This window comes from Miniopterus natalensis, chromosome 7 (assembly GCF_054644295.1).
Source record: "Miniopterus natalensis isolate mMinNat1 chromosome 7, mMinNat1.hap1, whole genome shotgun sequence".
Lineage (NCBI taxonomy): Eukaryota > Metazoa > Chordata > Mammalia > Chiroptera > Miniopteridae > Miniopterus > Miniopterus natalensis.
The window spans coordinates 79,012,570-79,026,745 of NC_142087.1; the positions used below are offsets into that span (position 1 = coordinate 79,012,570).

At 48.6% G+C, this 14,176-nt stretch overlaps 1 long non-coding RNA gene and 1 pseudogene across 1 annotated transcript in view; both read right to left on the reverse strand.

Annotated features, from left to right (window-relative positions):
* LOC107538081 (uncharacterized) overlaps positions 1–8,326 on the reverse strand; it is a 28,468-nt gene extending 20,142 nt beyond the window's left edge. Inside the window, exons 1-3 of the long non-coding RNA XR_001603286.2 lie at positions 7,745–8,326; positions 2,910–3,158; positions 1,636–2,236 (exon numbers count right to left, since the gene is read on the reverse strand). This is a non-coding gene — a long non-coding RNA (uncharacterized LOC107538081). The remainder of the gene's footprint in view (positions 1–1,635; positions 2,237–2,909; positions 3,159–7,744) is intronic.
* LOC107538067 (small ribosomal subunit protein eS6 pseudogene) lies at positions 4,294–4,970 on the reverse strand (annotated as a pseudogene).
* Positions 8,327–14,176: the final 5,850 nt, after the last annotated feature.

The following is a 14,176-nucleotide window of genomic DNA, read 5'->3' on the forward strand; positions in this document are numbered from 1 at the left end:
AGGTGATAGGTATACATGGAAAAAATACTAAAATAAGAGTACAAAAGGCTATTAGATGGTCTCCCGCCCACTTCTATCTTTTAGCATCTCGGTCCCTGACCAGATGCAGTCACTCTTAACAGATTCTTCTATAGACATTCAGAGATGGGGTGTGGGTGTGTGTATGTGTGTGCACATGTCCCTTTCTTTTCACATAGCAAGTAGCATACTGTGCACATTAATCTGTCTCTTAGCTTGGAGGTCATTTCTTAATGGAATCTAGAGGTGCCTTACACTCTTTAATGTTCCCTTAAGCTCTTGCTATTGTACAGCTGCCTCACTGATGAAGACTTAGAGTATATTTTAATCTTTTGCCAGAGAGAACATATGCAGTAAGTGACCTTGAACACCCCTGTTTGTGCTCATTTGGGAGTATATGTGTAGCAGAAGCTCCCAGAAGTGGAATTGAGGGTTCAAGGACATGTGCATTTTACATTTAATAGATTCTCCAACTTGTCCTCTAAAGGGGTTCTACCAATTTACATGTTCCCCAATAAAATCACGAAGTATTTTAATGACACTGCCAAATTTTCCCCAGAACTGTAACTATTAAATGTTTTATAGCTTAAAAAAAAGAAATCCATTACATGAAATGCTTCCTGGCTTCTCTTGACTAGTCCGAGTTCATTCACAAATTCAAACAAATGATCTAACCTATACATTCCCACTTAGCTCAGGCCAAAAGGCAAAGGCAGACACACAGACAAGCCTTCAGAATGCTTATCTGCTAACGAGGGACTGTCTCGATGCACTGACCCCATTATTAATGGGCAGACAGAACTGATGTCTCATCAGAACTGAAGTTTGCTCCAACTCCACAGGAGCCTCACATGAACAACCCAGAACACACAGAAAAGTTGAAAAGATCAAGATCCCCAGGGAAATGGAAAATGCCAAGTCCATTCCCATTTCAATTAGTTGGAGTGAGGAACTGTTGAGTCATGGTTTCCAAAGCTGCCAAAGCCATTGCTCATCCGGCCAATCGAGACAAGGCTCAACCCTGCTGCTTTCGTTCACTCGAAGCAGAACATCCCATGCTTTCAGAATTGGACACATGGTACCAAGTTTGTTTTAAAATGAACAAGAAATTGTATTAAAGTATATGGGGCAGAAAATAAATACATCAGCCAAGATTCTGTCCATGAGTTACAAGGGACCGAAGCAAGAGAGAGGGAGAGAGAGAAATGGGTTCTTGACTTCCTGGCCTATACCTTACGATGCTCCCCCAACTCTTGCCTCAGGGTAACTCCTGGAATCTCTGGCCCTGGCTGACATCCCACAGTGACACACACTCAGCAATAGAAATATTTATTAGCCCCACTTTACAAATGAAAAGGGTGAGACACAGACAGATTAAGAGGCACACAGCTTCTTAAAGAGCAGTGCCAAGGTTTGACCGTCCTGTCTGGCTCCAAAATCCACGTTCCTCCCACTAGTCCAGTCTTCTAGAGGAGGCTTCTTGAAAAATCCTAACAACATTTGCACTTGCAGCATCCAGTCCATGCCCAGCCCAGGCAGAGGACAAAAGGGTCAGAGGAGTCTGGCCAACAGGAATCTGAGGCAGTTTACAAAGCAATAAAGAGAATGAGTCCCCACCTGAGAAAAGTGCTCCCTGCAGACTGTGGGCTCCACGCAGACAGGCCTGATCTGGTTCCCTGCTGCGTCTCCAGAGCTAAACAAAACATAACGCCCAGTACATGGTGGGCATTCAATAAATACTGTTGAAAGCATTAAAATGTTGACATAAACATATCAGGAGTTCATAGGAAGGTACATAGCAAGGGTCTCAGCCTGCGCAGAATCCCAGCACATGTGGGCAGGCTTGCCAAGCGGGTTTCAGTTATGTTAGGGTTTCCCCACCTCGGTGTTATTAACATCTGGGGCCGCCCACTCGTGGTAGGGGGGGGCTGCCCTGTGCCCTGTACATGTTAGCAGCATCCCTGGCCTCTACTCTTTAGATGCCAGTACAAGCCTCTGCCAAGTGGTACCAACCGCGAGAGTCCCAGGCATTTCCCAGTGTCTACTGAGAGGGCAAAGCTGCCTTCCTCGCATGGTGAGAACCGCTGAGCTGTACGCAGTGGAGCCTAATCCTTATTGAAACACGGTGGGGTTTTCTTCAGAAATTTTTGCTGGAACAATAAAATAAGCTACCAGGATGCTGTGCGTGTCTTCCTTTCTGGTCTAAAGTTGATAAGCTCTGTTTCAGGGGAAATGAGGGGGGGAATCAGGAGGCTTCAGCAGGTCACCAGGGTAATTCCAGCTCTGGACAGCGAGGGCTGCGGGGAGGCCTTGGGGTGCCAGTCATGTGATCCTTAAGGACGCACCAAGTGTGGTTCTCCCCGGGCAGGCTAGGAAACATCGGAGGAAACATCAGGCTCCATCAGAAAGGAGGCCTCCCTGTCTTCTCCTGCCTTGACATGGAACATGTTTCCATCTACATCAGAGTATTTAACACTTAAAATGAGAGACTCTGGGACAGGAGTTAGCCATCCCACAAACCACGGAAAGGAGGTGGGGGAGCATGCTTCCTCCACCAGAAACGTGGTGAATTAAAGAAAAGGGAAGGCCAAGGTTTCTCCTGCTTGTCCATGTGGCATTGTCCAGGAATGAGCGGTGCAGACGACAGGCATAAATCAAACACTTTTCTAAGAGGCACCATGAGACCTCTATCTTCAGCTTCTCCTTCCCCCAGGAGAGCTCCTCTCCTGAATTTTAAAACCCGCTCATCTGGCAGAGCTGCTGCGACTTCCTAATGAACTACCAGGAACAACAGGGGCTTTGGTGGAGGCACTGGGTCCAAGGGGTCCCCCAGCCCTGCCCTCCCTCACCTCTTCCAAATATGAGGAGGAAGGAACACGTTTCCATCTTACCGTCAGGCCTTCTCTGAGGGAGCTGCTCACGCTGCACCTTGGCAGATCCTCAGAGGAAAGACCAGTCACAAGAGAATTTTCCATTCCACGTGCAAGGGGAAGCTCGGGCTGGAGTTGCGCGGAGCACTTTCCTCGACCGTATTACTTACGGACAAGGGAGCAGGCGGGGGTTAGAGTGCTCTACAGAGGGATTTTATCACGGGCTTCTACGCATGGAACATCTTCTTCCGGCACAATCTTAAGGGAACTCTAAAAAAAAAAGCAGATACAAGAGGAGCCTTTTTCAGAGAAATAGAAGGTCTAGAAATCCACCCCAGCCAACACTCAGCCGGGAAGCTGCCCCAAACCGCACCCCATTCTGCCCTCTGCTCTGGGAAACGAGGTGTTTCCCTCGGCATTCGGTTGCTCTGGGGACTTCCAGCTGAGGTGCTCGCGTCGTGAGCTGGTTACTCTGTCCGCCTGTCCCCAGCCCCTTCTCACACCTTCTCCCCCTGCTCGGTGGCCCGGGACTGTCTTGCCCAAGCTCCCTTTGGCTTGGCTAATAGGAGGCACCAACGGGAGAGCAAGGGCGAGGAGGAGCGTGGCAGGGCCTACCTCCCCACGCACGCCCTCTATGAGCTGGCTCAGGTTGGTTCTGAGTCTGTTTACATTTCCAGCAGCCTGGTTTAGGTTTGGGCTGAGAAACAGGGTCCCCGATATGTGTGTGCATTCGGTTCAAGCCTTCCCGGAAGATCACTCACAATGTTTTAGCTGAAAGTGGAATTGAGTCTGTTGGTTTCCTGAGAGATAAAAATGTACTTCTTTGTGCTATTTAAATGTTAAGAGGGCTTGGATGTTTGCTGCAAAAAGCCTCTTTAGGCTGCACCGAGTTTCCCCAGCCTCCCAGTTTCACAGGTTAGGAAGTTCTTTTAGAAAATGAAAAGAATGAATTTCATTTATATAAACTTCTTGCTGTGCTTTCCACCAAATTCCAAATTAATTCTAACCCCAGGTTTACCAGATCAGACCAGCAAGGTCGCCATGACATGACTTTTTATATTAACCTGACCAGCTTTGTGCCAGGCATGCTGGATCTACTGTCGCTAACCCTCCCAGCCCCTACGGTACATAGTTATTCCTAGGCAAGAAACCAAGCTCGAGGCTCGGAAGAAGGGAAGACACTTAGGGGAGCTGGAACCTCAACCCGATCTTTATGGTCCCAAAGCCCAACCTCTCCCCAGAGCGTGCCCTCCCTCATCCTACCCTCCAGGGAGCTGAGGCTGCACTTTGCCAGCATCCGCATTTGGGGCTGACATCACTTTCCTGCCCCCAATTGCTCAAGTTCCTGGTCTGCAGCAAGCTTCATTTCTCCCCACCTGGGTCTGCAGGGGAAAATGCCTTTTTTTTTTTTTTTAACATCCACTTTTATTTACTTGTTGCTCTTAGAAAATCTCATCTTTGACTGGACTCAGACTCAGAGGTAGAAGAGACGCTCTCAGAGAGACGGCCTACGTCCCTTGGCAATCTGTTCCTGGCGTCTTCCTTTGGCCTCCTTCATTCTCTTAGCCAAAACTTTAGCAAATTCTGCAGCCTCTCCTTTATTTTTGTTTGTACGTTGTTTCTCCAGAGCAACACGCTCCTGATTGTGTTGCAGGACACGTGAAGGAACGAGACGCTGCATCTTGGGTGCTTTGGTCCTAGATTCCTTACCTTCTCTGTTGAGGGGCTTTCTCACAGCACGTTGGCAGACATCATGTTCTTTAGAGACTGAAGTTTGCGGATTCTGCTAGCTCTTTCGGGCAGCAGGCAACAAAGCACTATAGTATCGGTGAGGCCAGGAATAGCTTTCTCCCCTTTCCTTACAATGACCAGGTTGAGAACACTGAGGTTCGCATCCACAGTGCAGCCCCCAGACAGATTTGCACTCTCTCCACCCTCCTTGGGCCGTAAGAGGAATGCCCCTTCCTCAGCAGCAGGCGGTCACGGCCTTGGGTCAAGACACCCTGCTTCGTGGGGAAAGCCACCACTGCTTGGAACCACATAGCCCTTCCATGGAATTGCCGGGTCATATAACAGCAGCATGTTTAGCTTCTGGGGAAACTGCCACTGTGTTCCACGTTGACTGCTCCATTTCCTGTTCCCTCCAGAAAGGCATGAGGCGTCCAACTTCTTCACGTCCGGCCCACACCTCTTATTGTAGCCATCCTTGTGGGTGTGAAGTGGTAACTAATTGTGGTTTTGAGATGCAGTCCCCTAAAGACTAATGATGCGAAGCATCTTTTCATGTGCTTATCTTCTTTGGAGAGCCATCTAGTCAAATGTTTTCCCATTTTAAAAATTAGGTTGTCTTCTTATTGTTAAGAGTACTTTATATTTTCTGGGCACCGTCCCATAGCGGCTATACGATTTGCAAATGTTTTCTCCCACTTTATGGGTCATCTTCGCCCTTTCCTGATGGTGTGCTTTGAAGCACAGAGGTTTTAAATTTTGATGAAGTTAACTGAAGAACTGTGTAGAACACGCCCCAGAATTTTCCGCCTGGAGGAGAGGACAGCTGGGCTGCTCCTGGGGGGCATTACACTCACAGGACTTCTTGCTGCTCCTACTGGACCAGCGCCTGCGGCTTCAGAGGGAGACTGGAGGCCCCAGAGGCACCCTGCCCGCCCCGGGGTGCGGGGAGCTGTCCGGCGGCGCGGTGCTGAAATCAGCTGCGCCCTGTGCGAGGGGCCGCGCCTCGCCCACGAAGTGCGCCCGGGCAGTACCCAAAGCGCATGCAAAATGTGGGCGCAGCCCTGGCCGGTTTGGCTCAGTGGTTAGAGCACCGGCCCTTGGACTGAAGGGTCCTGGGTTCAGTCTCAGCCAAGGGAACGTACCTCAGTTGCAGGCTCGATCCCTGGCCCCGGCGGGGGCGGGGTGAGGGAGGCAACCAGTCGATGTGTCTCTCTCACATCAATGTTTCTCTCTCTCTCTGTCCCTCTCTATGTGAAAAGCAATGGGAAAAATATCCTCCAGTGTGGATTTAAAAAAAAAAAAATGTTTACTGTGGAAGCAGAAGACAGAATGGCACGTTGGATGAATTGCAAATAGCCGAGTCCACGTGAGAGATGGTCATGGCTTGGAATCAGGTTAGCGGCACTGATGGGAAAAGTGAACATACTGAGGATGTTTGGGGATGGAGCCAGCAGACTTGAGAGTGGATAGGAGGTTAAGGATGAGGCCAGAGGAGAAGGCAACGAATCTTCTAAATCTTCGACCTGAGAAACCAGTTAGTTGAAAGTGGTATTTACAGAGACAGAGAGAGTATAATAGTTTAAAACTGGAATATGAATCAGGCCTGTATTAAAAATCAAGGGTGCGAGGGGAGAGTTAGCTAAACACAGTGGGTACATTATATAAGTGCATTTGTTTTCTTATTTGCTGGTGGTGTTGCTTTAACCATATTGAACCTCCTGCCCCTGAGGCATGTAAAAATGCCTTCGCTTCAGTAAATTAATTCTTATTATGGGGGGAAGCAGTGGCTAAGATCATGGGCTCTGGGGCCCATCCTGGGTTCAAATCTGGATTCCACCTCCTGTGAACCCTGAGCCCAGTTGCTCCTGGGGAGAGATGGATAATTCCAGCCTCTGCCTTAGGCTTGTCATGAGTATTCGATGTGTAAATATTCTGCGCATCTGGGGAATGGCTGTTAATAGGCACGAGGTTTCCTTTTAGGGGGTGAATATGTTCTGAAATTAGATAGTGGTGACACTTGCACAATTTTCTAAATATACTAAAGCCAATTAATTGTACACATTTCCAAAAGGGTGAATTTTATGGTATATGAATTGTATCTCAAAAAAATTTTTGAAAAGAACTTAGGGCCATGCTTAGCTAATTGCTAAGGAAGTATTCATTAAATAAATTAAAATAAATTGCAAAAACAATAAATTATTATTTTAGATTTAAAAACCTTTCCTCACCTTAGCTGGTTTGGCTCAGTGGTTAGAGTGTCGGCCTGTGGACTGAAGGGTCCCAGGTTCGATTCCGGCCAAGGGCATGTACCTTGGTTGCAGGCTCGATCCCCGGCCCCAGTCAGGGCACACACAACCAATTGGTGTGTCTCCCTCACGTTGATGTTCCCTCTCTCTCTCTCTCTCTCTCTCTCTCTCTCTCCCCTTCCACTCTCTTTAAAAAGCAATGGGGGGAAAAAAATATCCTCAGGTAAGGATTAAAAAAAAAAACACCTTTCCTCTGCAAACCCTTCAGCCACCCACCACGGGAGATTTTCAGAGTCTGCTTCATTCCTGCGAGCCTTCACCCCTTCCTCCTGCCCCACACTTCTTCCTGGGCCTGCCCTCCCGGTTGGCACCCTTCCAACTCCAAATGTCCCTCTTTCTGTTACATAAAGAAGTGCCACTCCCCTGAGGCCCTTGGCTCCAATGCAGTACCACACTCATTCATGTGCATCCAGACCACACAGCGCCTTCTATTTAACAAGATTCCATCCTAATTAAGAGGCAACTGTGGTTTATGTTTCCCTTTTCTTACACATGTTATTGTGATAGAGACCATACATGTCTCTTTTTTCTAAGAGGACAGCGTGGAAAAGGGGGAATGGGTCAGTAAGCAGAGGCTGAGGAAGCGTAGGTGGCTCTAAAACCCGGCTGCCGTTTTCTTCCTTCACCCTTTTTCACCCTCAGCGACAAACTTGAGGCACATTGTGGCCTCAGACCTTCGCAGTGACCCTTCCCTCTATGGAGAATGCTCTTCCCGCGGGTAGCCACATGGCTCACTCCCAAACTGCATCTGATCAAGTGTCACCACTTGGTGACATTCCCAATGTCCCCTGACTACCCAATGTCAGATGGCATTCTCACCTCTCCAGTTTGCTTTCTTTTCTCTCCGTAGCTTGTGTTACGATCTGCCATCACACATACGTTGGTATCTACTTGGTTAGGGTCTCTCTCTGCTGTTGGCTCCCTCAGGACAGTGCTTTGTCTTTCTTATCACAGCAGCATCCCCAGCACCTACAACAGTGTCCGGTGCATAGACGACGCCCAGTCAGTATTTGTTGGATGAATACATGAGTGTACAAATGAATGAGTGACCCAGGACGCTGATTTTCAGCAGATGTTTTAGACAAGAGGTAATATTTTGCAGACGGTAGGTATTCCTTTACATTGCGTGGCATTCGGGTGGACCTGCATTATTTCCCTGGGTACCATGGAGACCTCTAAGAAGAAAATGTTCTGAAATAAAATTACAGGGGAAAATTAGTCACTGAACTCGAAAGTATTCATGCTCCCATATTATAATTCAATGTGAAAAGAAAAGGCATGGAAAGATATTAGTCCTATTGTCAGAGCCCTTTTTACTTTTAAGTTTTTAAAAATCCTATCTCTTCTGTGCCTGTCTTGCCATTTTCTCCATCAGGCTGAGAGTTCCTCTGGGGAAGGGCCAAAGTGGTAGGGCGCTTCAGGACAGGGCTGAGTGTCTTGGGAGGGGTATAAATGTGTTCTCTGAGCTGTTCTAGCAAATTATCAAACCCAAGTGGGGGGCACGGGAACCCCAATTTATAGGCAGCTGGTCAGAAACCCAGGTGACAACCTGGGACTTATAATCGGCATCTGAAGTGGGGTCAGTCTTGTGGGACTGAGCCCTTAACCTGTGGGCTCTGAGCCTAACCCCAGGTAGATAGTGTCAGAACTGAATGGCACTGTGGGACGCCCACCTGGTATTGGAGAGTTGGTCGATGTGGGAGACTAAAACAAACCTGTACGCCTGGTCACAGGAGTGCTCTGTGTGGGTAGCAGAGGAGAAACACGAGAGTTTTCCCCTTGCACCACCCCAGGACTACTGAAGCGGAAACTCTGGGCAGGGGCCCAGCCGTCTGTGTTCTGACAAGCCCAGCAGGCGATTCTGCTGCAAGTTCAAGTTTGAGACCACGGCCCGCTTCCCTGGGGAAGTTCCTGAAATGTCTAACCCCCTTCCGTCTAATCTGGTTTCCACACCTTCCCCTTGGCAGAATCATTCCATCTGGGCCCACAGCCCCAATTTCCAACCAACAAACCCATGTTCACCTGCCCAGCCCTAAATAATATGCTTATATGCTTATTCCTGAATTTAGACAACATGTATTGCCTCCCCACCAATAGGAGTTAGCTCATAAGGTCCCCTCTCTGTCTCAGGTTTTGATACTTACGGCTCTACTCTTTAGTCCCTCTGTGACTCTTTACAACTTTGGATGATACGCTCAGTCCTCTATTTCTTGTTCCGTTGGCCTCCCACAGGATCTCCTGAGCCCCGGCCTTTGTAAGTTGTTCATTAGCTCCCACACCCTTCCCTCCAGTCCTCCCTCCCATTCACTTCACAGCGTCTGTCCAAAACCCCTTGGCTTTTATGTTTCTAAATAGTTTTTATTTACAATTCCTTCTGAACTGTGAACTTACAAGATAAGCCTTTCATGCTTGGCCTGAATTAATTCTAAATGTTAAAAAAAAAATGAAGAGCACTTATAGTTAAGAGAGTCTGTGTGTAAAGAGCATGGCACAGCTTTTAGCCCATAGTCAGCCCTCTGTCAATAGTAGTTACTATTATTATTTTTGTGACAAGGTGAATATTGTTCATGTGGCAGCCAGTCTCCAAACTGGTCCCCAATGATCCTCACCTCCTGCTATTCACATTCTTGCGCAATCCCCTCCCACCTTGAATAGGCTTGACCTCTTTGACCAACAAGCTATTGCAAAAGTGCCTGATTTCCAAATCTAGGTTACAAAGAGCATCACAACTTCTCCTTTCTCTCCTGGGATCACCTGGCCTGGGAGAGCCAGGTGCCACGCTGTGAGGACCTCAGCTGCTCTGCAGGGAAGAAGTGCCCACAGTCAACACCAGCGGGCCTGCCATGCAGTGAACCACTTTGAAATGGATCATCCGGCCACAATCAAACCTTCCGATGACGGCAGCCTGGGCCCACAGGTTGATGCAACCTCATGAAGAGTCTTGAGACAGAAACACCCAGTTACGTTGGTTCTGAATTCCTGACCCACAGAAACTGAGTGATAGTAAATGTGTAGTGTTGTTTTGAGCCTCTGAGTGTTGGGTGATCTGTAAGGCAGCAATGGGCAACTGTCACAGTTCACACAGTGTCACCTTCCTGCTGAAGGGCCCTGTTTCATAGCACCTGGCGAATTCCAAGTGGAAGTATTTTGAGTCAGACAAAAAGATGGGTCTCGTTCAGCCAGAGCTGGTCCTTTTAGCCTGTGCTAAGACATGGTTTGAAATATATAAAAAATTCTTTCCTGATCCTACTGGCAAAAATTGAAGCCAACTGTCTGTGCCTTCTAGGCTACAGGTCAGCACCTCACTGTGGCTTTTCAGCTTAGACATTTCACAAAGGGAGTCTTTCCAGAGCTCACCGTTGCCCCACACACCTGCTCCCTCTCACCTCTAGCAAACTGCACAAAATGACCTAAGTAGCTCGTTAAAATTATAGAACCCCATGCTCCCCCCCCCCCCCCCCCCGCCAGGGATTCTGAATCAGAGGCTTTAGCCTGGACCCAGAAATCTGCTTTTTAAAGAAACCATCCCCGAGAGATAACAAGCATCGGTGCAGATGTGAGAAAGGGAGCCCTGCTACGCCGCTGGTAGGCATGCAGGTGCGCACGGCCGCTATGGGCAATGGCATGCTGGGTCTTCAAATAGTTAAAAATTGAACTACCATGTGATCCAGCAATCCCACGCCTGGGTGGATATCCAAAGGAATTGAAACCAGTTATCTCAAAGGGATACCTGCACTCACACGCTCACTGCAGCATTATCCACACTGGCCAAGGCATGGAAACAACTGCGTGTCTGTAAACAGGTGAACAACAAAGACGCGAGGTACTCATGCAGCGGGATGTTCGCTACTCAGCCATGAGAAAGAAGGAAATCCTGCTGTTTGCAATGACATGGATAGGCCTTGAGGGCATTATGCCAACACAGATCAATCAGACAAAGACAGATAATCACTGTGTGACATCACTTATATTTGGAAGCTAAAAACAGTGAACTGGCACAAACAGAGTAGAATGGTGGCTACCAGGGGCTGGGCTGGGGAACTGGGGGGATGATGCTAAGGGATGCAAACTTACAGCCAGTAGCTAAATAAGCTCTGGAGAGCGAATGCACAGCACAGTGATCATAGTCCACTACACTGTCACAAACTTCAAAGCTGCTAAGAGACAATCGTAAGAAATAACTATGTGACATGATACAGGTGTTAGCTAATGATGCTGTATAATCATATTGCAATCTACAAATGCAACAAACCAACACCTGGACACCCCAAACTTATAAAACGTTACATGTCAATGAGCTTTCAATTTTTAAAAAAGGAGTTGCCCCCTGCCCCCACCCAGGTAATCCTGATGTAGGAAGACCCCGTCCACACTAAGAAAAGATGTTCTAAACACTGGGTGTCTCCTCTCCCCCGATCCATTAGCTGGAGCGATCGCAGCTTGGGAAATGGAAATGACATTGAAACACTTGCGGGCACGGACGCGCCAGGCCTCCTCGCATCCGAAGGCAGAGGACAGTGGCTGAGCTCCCCTGTGCAAAATACGTACGGCCACATCCTTACAAGATCCACCAGGGAACAACTCGGGGGAAAATTCCCCTGAAAGAACCCGTGGCCACTCCTACCTCCCTGAGGCTTTCTATTTTCTTTCCCAGTTTTGCAAATCTGAGGGAATTACATCCGTTTCATTATGTCAAATGTTCAGAACCAAGATTGTTTTTAATGGCTCTTTAAAACCTCACAGATGATGCAGACAAAACAACTTGGAAACCTTGAAAATCTGAAGTGCGAAAGAAGAGCCTAGCTCCACCTCGCTGCCGCTTAGCTCTTCTCAGGGACACTGGTTCAAGACACTCATTTCCCCGCCCTCGTCAACAGCCATCGATGTATTCGCCTCTGAGGTTATTAAAACAAGTTGACGGGCGGACGCCAGCTCCCTGCTGGTGCCCAGGCTCGCTGCACCGAGTGACAGGTCGGGACTCTGTACATTATCGAATCTTAACGATTCTATTTTTACACAGGACCAGAGAGACTCTTGAACAAAGGAACCCACAGATACAAAAGTTGAAACTCCATAGCCCAAGAGGAAAGCCCACGCGGACGAGCGGCTTTGGCCGGCAGCCGCGGTAAATCCTCCCCTACACCAGCCTTCAATCAGCACCTACGACCCCCCTGACGTTTGCACGAGCCCTGCTGCTGCAAGAGTGAACCAAGATTTGTTTACTCCACAGGCTTGATGGCATCGTGTGAGAACTGGTGATCCCTGGAACTCAGAAAGATTTGGTTCAACCAGTAGAGGTTTGGGTTGGTATTTTTTGTTTGGTTGGTTGGTTGATTGGTGTTTTTGTTTTTTTAAATATGTCTTTATTGATTTCAGAGAAAGGAAGGGAGAGGGAGAGAGAGAGAGAAACATCAGTGATGAGAGAGTCATGGATCGGCCGCCTCCTGCACACCCCCTACTGGGGATGGAGCCCCCAACGCGGGCATGGGCCCTGACCAGGAATCGAACCACGATATCCTGGATCCTAGGTCGATGCTCAACCACTGAGCCATGCCGGCAGGTCTGGTGTTCTGTTTTTTTAATTCATTGACAACATTTAAAAATCAAGAGATTTTACATTCTTTAAATGCCAGCTTGAATGGTCAGCATTTTCTGTATAACAACCATTTGTTGTCTTGTGATGCTGGGGTTCAACAATCTGGGCCGGGCTCAGCCCGATGGCTCGGCTGATTGGGGCTGGCTTGGCTGATCTCAGCTGGGCTTGATCATGTGTCTATGGTCAGCTGCTGGACTAGGTGGGGGCTGGCTGATCTAGGATGGACTCAGCTGGGATCCCTCACTCAGTTCCCCTTGGTCTCCTCCCCCAGCAGGCTAGTAGTAAGAGCAAGAGCAGAATCCACAAGGCCCCTAGAGGACCGGGCTCATCACTTCCACTGCATTCTGTTGCCAAAGCAAGTCACAGGCCAGCCCAGGCTCAAGGGGTGGGAAACAGGTTCCACCTCTGAATGGGAGGGAAAGAACTTGTAGCCACTGTTGCCATTTTGCAAACGGCTTATCTTAAGAAATCAGTAGATGTGACCACGTTGGGCACATGATGTGCTAGAGCTTAGAGGCAGCTGCCCCCTTACGTGGATATGGCACTGCCCTTCTGCACCAGCCTTGCCCTTACTGATCATTTCCAAAACCATCTTGCCCTGTGGGCATAGGGTTTGCCTTTCCTGATCCCAGAATGACTTACACTCCATACATCCCAAAGACCCATCCCCAGCCATGAACACACCCACTGTGCAGTGTCCGGGACTCACTTTCACTTCTCAGGAAACATTGCCTTTCTCTTCACCATTTCCTTCCCCCCAATAAATATCCCATTTTCTGCTCAGAGAATCAATGGGGAGTGTGTGCGAAGAGAGGGAAGGAGGGTGATTATTCAGCAGATGGAAGACAGAAAAAGGGAAGCCTTGGAGCCAGACCCACCTGGGTTCTCCTCCTGGCTCTACCACTCCTTCCACTTAAGTCTCTCTGTGCATCAGTTTCTCATCTGTAAAACGGTACCTGCTGTGTTTGCATACTTCTCCTTGGAAGATATTATGTTAGCTGAACCATACGTTTTGCATAAATGTGGACCCATTTTGGTGTAACAAAAAAAATAGGCAAAAATAAAAAAAACAAAAGCAACAAGAACCCCCGAGAAGCTCTCAGTGAGGGGTTGAGGTTATTTCGCTGTTTAAGCTTCACAAAAGGCAATTTGTGACTCAAATGCAGAAGTGATTTGCTGAAAGGTGCAGAAACTCCATTGCCCAGGAGACTGTCTTAGGTCCTTGCATTTGCAAATTGTAACAAGCTCACCCCAAATCTCTGAATCACAGGCTTTGCCTCCTCTCTCCCTGGTGGAAGCCTTGGGAGGGCCTGCAGTGCCACCTTCTGGGCGACAACGCCTAGGACAGGGTTATCAGAGTGTAGGGCAGACTGTTGAGGATAAATAGGGGACTGTCCCTCACCCACAATGACCTGCACACATCACCAGCTATAGCCAGTGGAGCACCGGTCCCCTAAAGCGGCTGCAAGGCCAAGATCTCCAGCCCTTGCCATGTTCGGGACTCAGATCGCCTTCATGCGTGAAGCCCTCAGCCACAGAGAGTGCAGGAGATGCTGACGGCACTGGCTTCAATGAGCTGGCATCTACCCTCCCACGTGCTGGGGGCCCAGGAGCCCCAGGCCACCCTCCTGTAACCTCCCTAATGCCCTCATCTG